Source organism: Engraulis encrasicolus, chromosome 18 (assembly GCF_034702125.1).
Source record: "Engraulis encrasicolus isolate BLACKSEA-1 chromosome 18, IST_EnEncr_1.0, whole genome shotgun sequence".
Classification (NCBI taxonomy): Eukaryota; Metazoa; Chordata; class Actinopteri; order Clupeiformes; family Engraulidae; genus Engraulis; species Engraulis encrasicolus.
This window is the reverse complement of record NC_085874.1, coordinates 25,668,484-25,678,633: the sequence shown is the minus strand read 5'-3', so window position 1 is coordinate 25,678,633 and position 10,150 is coordinate 25,668,484. Positions and strand designations below refer to the sequence as shown.

Below are 10,150 nucleotides of genomic sequence, written 5' to 3'. Positions count from 1 at the left end.
TTCCTACATCTTTGTTCACTATGGAGGCAGTCATGTTTTTCCATTTTAGGTATCCGTCTGGATGTAAACACAGCAGTTCTAATGTGAAATTATGCTTTATTCTTTCAATAAAAAAGTACATACTTGCAACAAGGCAATCAAACTTACACATGCAATAATATAATGAAATGTGTTCATCAGAATATGATAATATATAATGAGTAGGCTATGTGTGTTGTAAAATACATGGACTGACTGAAATGAACAACCCAGCATGCCCCCAACAATATCGGTCTCTCTTTATCACAGACACGTTGTGAAGCTGTGGCTATGGATACAACTCATGTAGGCCTACCTAATATTTTTTCCCCATGTTGTACAATGAAAACCACCTGGATCCTTCAAAGTGTACTGTTCTAGAACAGTGTTTTTCAACCACTCTGCAGGGGATGAGCCGTGATAGATCATCTGCTGTGCATGGAAAATTATAGAAGGATTGTACATTGTTAATATAGGCAATAGGCTTTTATTTTTCACGAAACATTTGCAATTGATGGTGTGCCTTGGTAATTTGTCCTCAAAAAAGGAACAGTATGCCTTGGCTCAAAAAAGGTTGAAAACCACTGTTCTAGAAAGTAATGACATGCATGACATACATGCTATTGTAAAGTTAAACCAGTGTGGGGAAAAATCCATGCATGTTGTTTGAAAAAGAAACAGTTTTGTGCTTCATGTTTGTTTGTGTGCTTTCAGAATGTGTGACGCAGAAAAACAAAAACACCATCAGAATGCATCATAGCGCACCAGCAACACACAGGGAACACTTTAGTCAGAATTGTGCGATCTCTGCTTGAGTCATGCATCATTTGCAGGTTGAGCTAGGGGGCCTACAACCCCAAACCGCGCACAGAGCCGTCAGTAGTATTGTGTGGTACAATGAGGGGATTGCACACACCATCCCTTGATCTGCCGTTGTCATCCACCGTCATCCGTTTACCCGTCTGTCTTCGCCACAGATAATGTCCTATATGGATGAGAAGAGAGGAAATAAAAGACTGGATTCAGATAAGTTGAAAGGACCACTGCTGTGAGCCTGGGCCCGCCCATCCTAGAGTTTAAAGGAAGTTTAAAGACTGCAGCAAACATTAAAAAAAAAAGGTGAGTGGGGTTCTCAAACATTGCAGACAACTCAGAAAATGGGCTTAATGTTCAAAATAGTGCAGTTGTTCTTTAAGGGGTGGGGAACCTTTTTCATTCGAGGGGTCACTTGAAATTCCTCCAAGGGACGTAAAAGTCCTCCAAGAGCCACTCTATGAACACAAACCAGGATTTCACCCCGCACTTTAGGCCTATGTTTAAGGCAGCCACCTTTAAAACAGACCCCACCTTCTCTAGGTCCCTTGAAATATAACTTAACTGTGTTGCAAATGTAATTTCTAAGATCCCTTTACAAAACATGCCATAATTCATGTGAAGCTGCATAATATAAAAAAATTATTAGGGCCGCGTAAGATGGCCTCAAGGGCCGCAAACGGCCTTCGAGACAGGTTCCCCACCCTTGCTTTAAAAGGTAGTGACATTGTGTACATTGTTGTCACCTGTGTTTAATATGAACTACCATATTAATATACTTTGTTTTGGGTTAAACTTGGATTTTTTCGCACACCTCAGCTGGCAGGTACGTCGGAGATGGCCTATGGGTCACTCAGCAGACAATTTGAAAAACAACTGGGGGGAGGGTGGCGTGTTCCATACATCACCAATCTTGTCTGTAAGCAGCTGCTGAGCTGGGGAATACATTTGGCGTCTGGGGAAGATTACAGAGTCCTGAGAGCAGGACAAGGCGGTAGAAAATTACATCCTCTCAAAGACTCCTCGCTGCCAAAAGTGCATTTACGCAGCAGACAAATAGGCCACGTGTAACAGGCTTCAGTGCTACAAATGCACATATTCTAAACATTGTATCAAGTGTGTGAGTGTGTGTGTGGGCGTGTATATGTCTTTTTCTCTCTCGCTCTCTTACTCACACCCTTTCTCACACACATGCACTGTATCACTGTCTTTTTCTCCCCTCCCCTTCTCATTCAGCCTCTCTTCTCCTAAGTATTTTATCAAGGAGTTTCGGCCACGTTGACTCGTCGTCCTAACTCCCAAAAGGCAGCGGGAGCCATGTCTAGCCCTCACAATGAAGGTCTATTTATCACTTCCCACCTTCTCTTAAAGTAATCACTTACTTTCTGGCCTCGGAGGAGAGGGGGGTGGGGCTGGGGGTGTTGTGGGCTGCGTAGACTAGAGGAAGATTATGTCTGTGCGTGCGTGCGTGTATGATTACAGACTTGGGTACAAAGCTACTTATTTTTGGACTGTGGGGAAACATTTCAAAATAAATCATTTGGTTTGTTATACTTTTTTAGAAAAACGGGGTCTGCAGGCCACCCTCCTTTACAAAGGAGTTATCAAAATACCTCAATCACATTATTATTCACATTATAAGTTAAAGATATATAACATATAGTATATAGGTTACCATATAAATGTATTTATAAGTTACAAATATAAATTAATAAATTACAGTGTTCTTATTACTTGAACTGCTAACAAAGCCTGCTTGCTTTACTGTCCATGTGGACATCGTTTAAGGTATTTTGGACAGATGTAGGCCTACTTGGGCCTACAGCACCTTTTTTGAGTCCAGGAAGCGCTCTTACAACAAAGATTTTTTTGATTTATTTACTCTTTGAATTACAGGTATTCTCCCAGTGTCAGTCTTATGCTGTAGTAGGATATCATTGATTTTACCACACGTGCATGCATAACTTTGAATTTCTGAATGAAAACAAGTCATGAAATTCACTTTTGCCTGTGCAATAAATAAAACGGTGCTGTGAATGGTTAACAGCTATAAAAACTAACATGGTCATCCACCACTCTCTGCCATTGGAACTCAATAAACGGTGGAATGAAAAACAAACAAATAACATCCTCAGGAGGAGACCTTCAGGTATCTCTTGCGGCTGTAACGATTATTCATCAACGCCGACTGTGAAGCACTTTCTCAACAGGAACATGCTCCTTTTTATACCCCACGGACTTATTTTTAATTTGTACTGTGACATTGCCAACTGTCCCGTAAACGGAAGACGATACGTAAACTGTCAAGTCACAGTCAATAGAGTTACCATACTCGGGAGGGGGCTGAACACCAGCTGGCAGGCAGGTAAATTTGATCTGATAGAGCAGAAATAATGTAATAATCTGCTTATTGACCACATGATGTAATTAGACAACTTGTTGAGGCTTTGCGAAAGACAAGCGGATGTTCAAGTGAAAATATCACACACACACACAAACAATGAGGACCAGATTCTGAGTCCCCCCCCTCTCTCTCTGGGCCCAGGGCAAGTGATCAGTTTGATCTCTATCAACCCAATCAGATTTCATGTCAACGCAGCTGTTACTTTAGACAGACGTGGATCACACAGTCAAAGAATTAGTTTCTTGCCCTGAGAACAACTAGCCTGAGAAATCAATGCTGCGTTCTGATGTGAAAGACAGCATGGATTCTGTCCCTCAGCGAGGGTTCCTGATCTTGGGCTCCAATCAGAGAGCGGGGAGGGGTGGAAAGGCGATGACTGCAATTTGTTTGAATAGATACAACTGACTCGATTGGCTATCGAGTCAATTGTCCAGATCTTGGGCTCCAATCAGAGAGCGGAGAGGGGGGGAAAGGCGATGACTGCAATTTGTTTGAATAGATACAACTACGACTCGATTGGCTATCGGCTATGTAGTATATGCCAAACGACACATTTGTAACGCCCAATAAATAGTCATGGGCAATCGTAAACCACAAGTTTCCTTTGAGAAAGTGCATAGGTAGCCTCTAGACCAGTGTTCCTCAACTGGTGGGTCGCGACCCAAAAGTGGGTCGCGGAGCCATGGTGTAAAAAAATCGTAATTCATTGATTCGCTAAAAAAAAAAAAAAAAAATCCAACTTTTCCTGCAACAATTTACAAGAGATAGTAGCATGCAACCAGTCATTTGAGTGTCGCTAAAAAAATTGGGTCGCGACAGAATGAGAGTGGAAAATGGTGGGTCCCAAGACTGTTCCAGTTGAGAACCACTGCTCTAGACGATCTCATTTTTGAGATCGTGTGGTGTTAACCAGGCAAGACAACAACAGTAGGCTAACTCTTATTCACACAGACCAATACCAGCTAAGGCGGACTACCGGGTGCCGCCAGAAATTTTGGGCCCCATGAAAGATTCGAATTTTGGGCCCCTGTCAATGCTGTCAGTGCTTGGGCCTTAGAATCTGTAACACCTTTCCCCCCCTAGCGGCACCCAGGACTTGTCTAAACACGTGCACATGACATGCACATGAGTCTTCACCCACATCCCTTCTTTTGCCACTTCCAAAAGCACTTGATCAATTCTCTCTTCTCTTCTCTTCTCTTCTCTCGATTCTCTCTTCTCACCTCTGCTCGTGTGCTTGCCAGTCACCCATTAATTCATCAAAGCCAGCTTGGGGTTGGGAGTGGAGGTGGAGGGAAGGGAAGGAGAAGTGAGACAGTGGTGGTGGAGGTGAAGTGAGACATCAGTCGGGTGGGGGTGGGGGTGGGGTTTGACAGGCCAGGCGTTATCTGACAAGGTTGGTGCTTGTGAAGACTCGTGCGGCGTCACGCTGAGTCTCAGGGTCGAATATTGTGGTCTGGCCATAAAGCCCCCAGGAGTGGTCATTAAGTAATAGAAACGCCACTCCGACACCAACCAGCCTCACGGCCAGGAAAGGAGAGAGAGAGTGAGCAAGAGGCTTGGATAGAGATGCCTAAAGATAGACAAATAGGCTGACCAAAAAGGAAGGCAAGAGGAAGGGAAAATTATAGATAAATAGGCAGATAGACTGGCAGACTGACGTGAGCGAGACATAAGCCTCTTTTCCACTGCCAGTTTTCGGGTAGCTGTGTCACGCTCAATCGAAAAAGCAAAAAGTGGCGTCCGACTCATGCTTTGTCCAGCCAACCAGAAAACTGGCAGTGGAAAAGAGCCTAAAGAGTAGGCCTCCACTCATGACTATTTAGTGACTTGTCTCGTTTGTCGCATGTTTTTTCCCCCCAAAGTCTTTTTTTCTGGTCAAACTTGAACCATGGTCTTTCTCTTTTCAAAATCTGATTTTCTTGAACTGTCGGTATTCTGTTTCTTTTCTCCGCTTGTCTTTTCGTCTCTTCTTTTCTCTCCTTCTCTTCTTTGAAAAGTTTCTTGTTTCTTGTACCATCCCTTGGTTCCACAGGCAGATTCAGCTCATCATCACACTCTCTGCAGGTGGTTGCCCTCAGGTACCGGCACTAATATGTTTCGTGCTTTTCCTTCATGGGACATACAGTGCACACCAATAATGAGTACACCCCTTTTGAAAAGTAAAATTTTGAACAATATTTCAGTAAACACACAAGTTATTTCCAAAATCTGCATAGAGTGAGTTTAACACCTGTGAAGCACATACGGTAGGTGCCGGAAAGGGGGATGCAGTGGTCCACCACTGCATCCCCACTTTTGGGGCTCCCTAAATGCGACTTTCCCAACTTTTATGGCAGAAAAAAATGCATCACCACTTTAAAACTCATTCCAATGCCCTTGCTGTGAAGCTTAACACAGACAAGTACGTTCCTTTATATAAAATAAATGACATTTTTCCATTTTTGTGAAATTATGGTGGTGCAAAACTGAGTACACCCCAATGAAAACCTCTACATTTTAGTCAAGTTGCTTACTTTTCAGTGGTAAGCTTCACAAATGTTGTATTAAACTTACTCTGTGTACATTTTGGAAATAACTTAGTTTTACTGAAACATTGTTCAAAATGTTACTTTTCAAAGGGGGTAAGCTTAGTGGCGTGCACAGATATTTTGGGGGACGTGTGCTGAAGGGGGTGCATGGCATGTGAAGCTTACTGTGAAACTGCTTGCTACTGTATAGAGCAGTGGTTCTCAACTGGAATAGTCTTGTGACCCACAATTTGCCGTGGTCAATACGTTGTGACCCAAACTGCGTGTCGCACCGTCAGATTCTTCCAATAATAATACAAAATATTATCATGCATTTCATAATATGCATTATTATTTGCATTGTATGCTATTGTATAAGTGGAAGGCCTATTAACCATGTTTCACTCATGTCTTCAACATCATAGTCATTTTTAGTGCATTGCATCACAGCTCCGTGACCCACCCAGGAACCCTCCGCGACCCACTTTTGGGTCCCGACCCACCAGTTGAGAATCACTGCTCTAAAGTAACAGCTGCGTTGACATGAAATCTGATTGGGTTGATAGAGATCAAACTGATCACTTGCCCTGGGCCCAGAGAGAGAGGGGGGGGGACTCAGAATCTGGTCCTCATTGTTTGTGTGTGTGTGTGATATTTTCACTTGAACATCCGCTTGTCTTTCGCAAAGCCTCAACAAGTTGTCTAATTACATCATGTGGTCAATAAGCAGATGATTACATTATTTATTATTATCATCACCAGTTGAGAATCACTGCTATAGAGGCTATATACTACATTCAGGCCATTATTGGCACATGGTTTTCATCGTGAAGTATTAATGATTACCATGCACAGCATGGACCACAGTGCATTGTGACAAAAAAAAAGTTTCGAAAAAGAATTTTCAAAAAGGGCATTTTTTTGTACTAGGTAGGGTAAAGGGGCAGGTGCTTTAGCACCACCTCTGCCCTATCTGTGCACACCTATGGAAAGGGATGTACTCATTATTGATGTGCACTGTAGGTGTGGAGGCAGCAGGTGATATCTCTCTCTCTCTCTCTCTCTCTCTCTCTCTCTCTCTCTCTCTCTCTCTCTCTCTCTCTCTCTCTCTCCCTCTCTCTCTCTCTCTCTCAGGTGGGGGAGAGGAAAGGCTTTGGCTGTTATTGTTTGGGTCTCCTACCGTTCACCACTACAGGCTCTCCCACCGCAGGACAGTGCAGAAACAGAGATCGGAGGTGGGAAGAAGTGTGTGTGTGTGTGTGTGTGTGTGTGTGTGTGTGTGTGTGTGTGTGTGTGTGTGTGTGTGTGTGTGTGTGTGTGTGTGTGTGTGTGTGTGTGTGTGTGTGTGTGTGTGTGTGTGTGTGTGTGTGTGTGTGTGTGCGTGCATGCGTGTGGTGTGAGTGTTAGAAGGGGGACTGCTCAGATCACCATGGCTTCTGTCCTGTTGATTCAGAGTGCTTGCTGACCTCTGGTGAAATTGTGTGGCACGAGGGAGTGCCCACTCATACACATTCACACACATGCACGCACAAACACTGTACGCACGCACGCACGCACGCACGCGCACACACACACACACACACACACACACACACACACACACACACACACACACACACACACACACACACACACACACACACACACACTCTTTCTCCCTCCCTCTCTCTCTCTCTCTCTCTCTCTCTCTCTCTCACACACACACACACACACACACACACACACACACACACACACACACACACACACACACACACACACACACATGTACATCCTTCCCCTCGCACCCGACCACACAAACATTACACCAACAGCCCCCTTCTCCACTGCCTATTTCCTCTCCCTCACACCCGTACGCCTACAGGGGAAAGGTCGATATTCAATCCGGAAATGACTAAGTGTGAGCATTACTCTTTACACATTACACAGTGAACAATAGCAGAACTTGAACTCCATGGCCATGTATTGTTATTTCAATGTGGATATTACTTAAATTATTTTGTTTTATCTAGCCTAAATGATAACTTCAGCCAATTTCAACATGCAGTTGTAATGCTCACACTAACCTGGACTTGTCAGTACCTGAGATTTTTTTTCCCCCAGCCTTTTCTGAGATCCTGGTCATTGTAGTGGGAGTAGAGTTTGTTCAAATTCAAAGAAACATCTTGATTTATTCCCAAAAACATCCAAAGGGTTATGCAACATCAGCAGACAACTAGCAAACAGCGATACCTTTAGGGAAAATATTTGGAGTAGGCCTATGTTAAGAATTTTTCAAATGTAAACAAAGTCTGCCCTCATTAGAATAGCTCAGATCTCGGAAAGGGCTGAGTAGAAAGATGCAGCATCACCGGGTACTGACAAGTCAAGGGTAGCGTGAGCAATACAACAGCATATTGAAAGTGGCAGATGTTGTCCTTTAATAGTGATGCTTGATGCTTTATTGCAATATTGCATGAGGACAGAGAGATGCACTTTGTAAATAAATATCAAGTCGTCCTAATGCACTGTAAAGCAGTGGCTTCTCAATTGCTAGAAATTGTATTCATCACAGAGCTCAGAAGTGATGTCCCTTGTAACTGCAGGGTACTACGCTGTTCTGATCCTTCTTCTTTTCACACTTAAACTCTCTTTAGTAGGCCTAACACAAAAAGACTAAAATACTTGAGTCAGAATTTTGAGTTGAAAGTTGTGCTGAAGAGACACTTAGTTACAGTAGATACATATCTAAGTTAGTTAAAAAGTCCAATTAGTTAGAGGGTCCAATTTTAGTTTTTTAAAGGCATTACAATTAGGGTACGGATGATCAGCTTGCAAATGCCGATCACACATTTTGTTTGAAATGTTTACCCTAAAGTAGTATTTCTCAACGGAGCTCTACAGCCCCCCGGGGGGCGTTGGAAGGCCCTAGGGGGGCATTGAGAAGGATGCAGCTGAGAGGTTTAGATGCCATTGGGGGGGCATTAGATTATTTATTTTTATAATAGCTAGCAGGCTGGTACTGGCGCTGGCAGGCTTACGGTATGTTGAGGTCAAGGGGGCGTTGGGAGGCTTATGATGAGGTCAGGGGGGTGTTTGTCCAAAAAAAGGTTGAGGACTGCTCTAAGAAGATGAAAGGCAGTGTATGGGTTTCCAGGTAATGGAAGGCAGACTGAGTGATCCCCGGCCTCCATTCAGCCCATTTCCACGGCAGCCTCTTGGACAGGGCTGGACTGGCCATCTGGCATAGCGGGCATTTCTCGGTGGACCCTGCACCCTTGTGGGCCCCTATTTACAGAAATGTAGCAATTAAGACATTTTTAACATTTCTGAAAATAGGGGCCCACGAAGGTGCGGGGCCCACCGGTGAGTCATTTCTGCGCCACTAATTATGAGGGGCCCCTTTAAACCAAAAGTGCCCGGACCCTATTTCTCCCCCAGTCCAGCCCTGGTCTTGGGAATCAGCTATTTATTCGGCTCGAGGTGTTAGTAGTGTAATGCGCACATGCTTTCTATCACTCAGAGATAGTATTGAATGTCCATGCAGAGTTTGAAAGGGAGAGTGGTTGAAAGGTGGTGCTGTGGTTGTTATACAAGGAGTGCAATTTTAGCAACCAGACAGGCAGGAACACTTTTTTAAAGTGAAAATGTGGACAGAAACATGATTGGGTAAAATCATTCCACAAATTCCATAACCAAAGCACACACGTACTATGTAAATACTGTATGTCAGGGCTATTTGAATAGAGGCCAGACGGGGGCCGAAAATAAAGAGAAACCAAAACAAAAACAAACATTTCGGGTCTAGCCCATCATCAGTGTTCCCCAAATCGATTTAATTTTTTTCTCTTTATATTTCCGGCTTTTAATACAGTTTCACTGATAGCACCAAGCTCCTGTGTGTGACTCCTTTTTCTTCCCGCTACTCCCTATACAGTACATTGAGTGCAGCACCCGTAAAAGTAAGTTTTTACATGTTTTTTTTACACTCTAATGCCACTTGAGTTTGATTTTGGTAACTGTGATTAGCAGAGCTGATATACTGTAGATAATAATGATAAAAACTCCTACAGTCACAATTTAGATATTTCATCTGCACAACACAGTACTTCATTGTTATTACAGTGAAGTATAAAATCATGCACTTTCTAATCACGTCACATGTAGTTTGGTGGGGGAATCAAAATATGAGCTCGCAAATGCTTTGCTAGTCATGAGACATACTGTATGGAAGAACTTGGGAGCTTTGCTACCATCAATTTTCAAAAAGTTGAAGTAAAAATGGAAAAGACTGAAGAGAAAAATATCACGACGAATGTGATAGCAATCAGCATTGGGTGAGTGAGTCTACTGAAAAACAAATGGTGCAATGTGTGCAAATGATGTATGTTAACTTGAGTTAGCTCATGTAGCTTGTGTCGACTAT

At 43.3% G+C, this 10,150-nt stretch overlaps 1 protein-coding gene across 1 annotated transcript in view; it reads right to left on the bottom strand.

Moving 5' to 3' along the window:
* Nucleotides 1-102: 102 nt before the first annotated feature.
* trim54 (tripartite motif containing 54) overlaps nt 103-10,150 on the bottom strand; it is a 37,126-nt gene continuing 27,078 nt past the window's right edge. The window contains exon 9 of the mRNA XM_063223333.1: nt 103-1,003. The gene's annotated coding sequence lies outside the window, so the exon portion shown is untranslated. The remainder of the gene's footprint in view (nt 1,004-10,150) is intronic.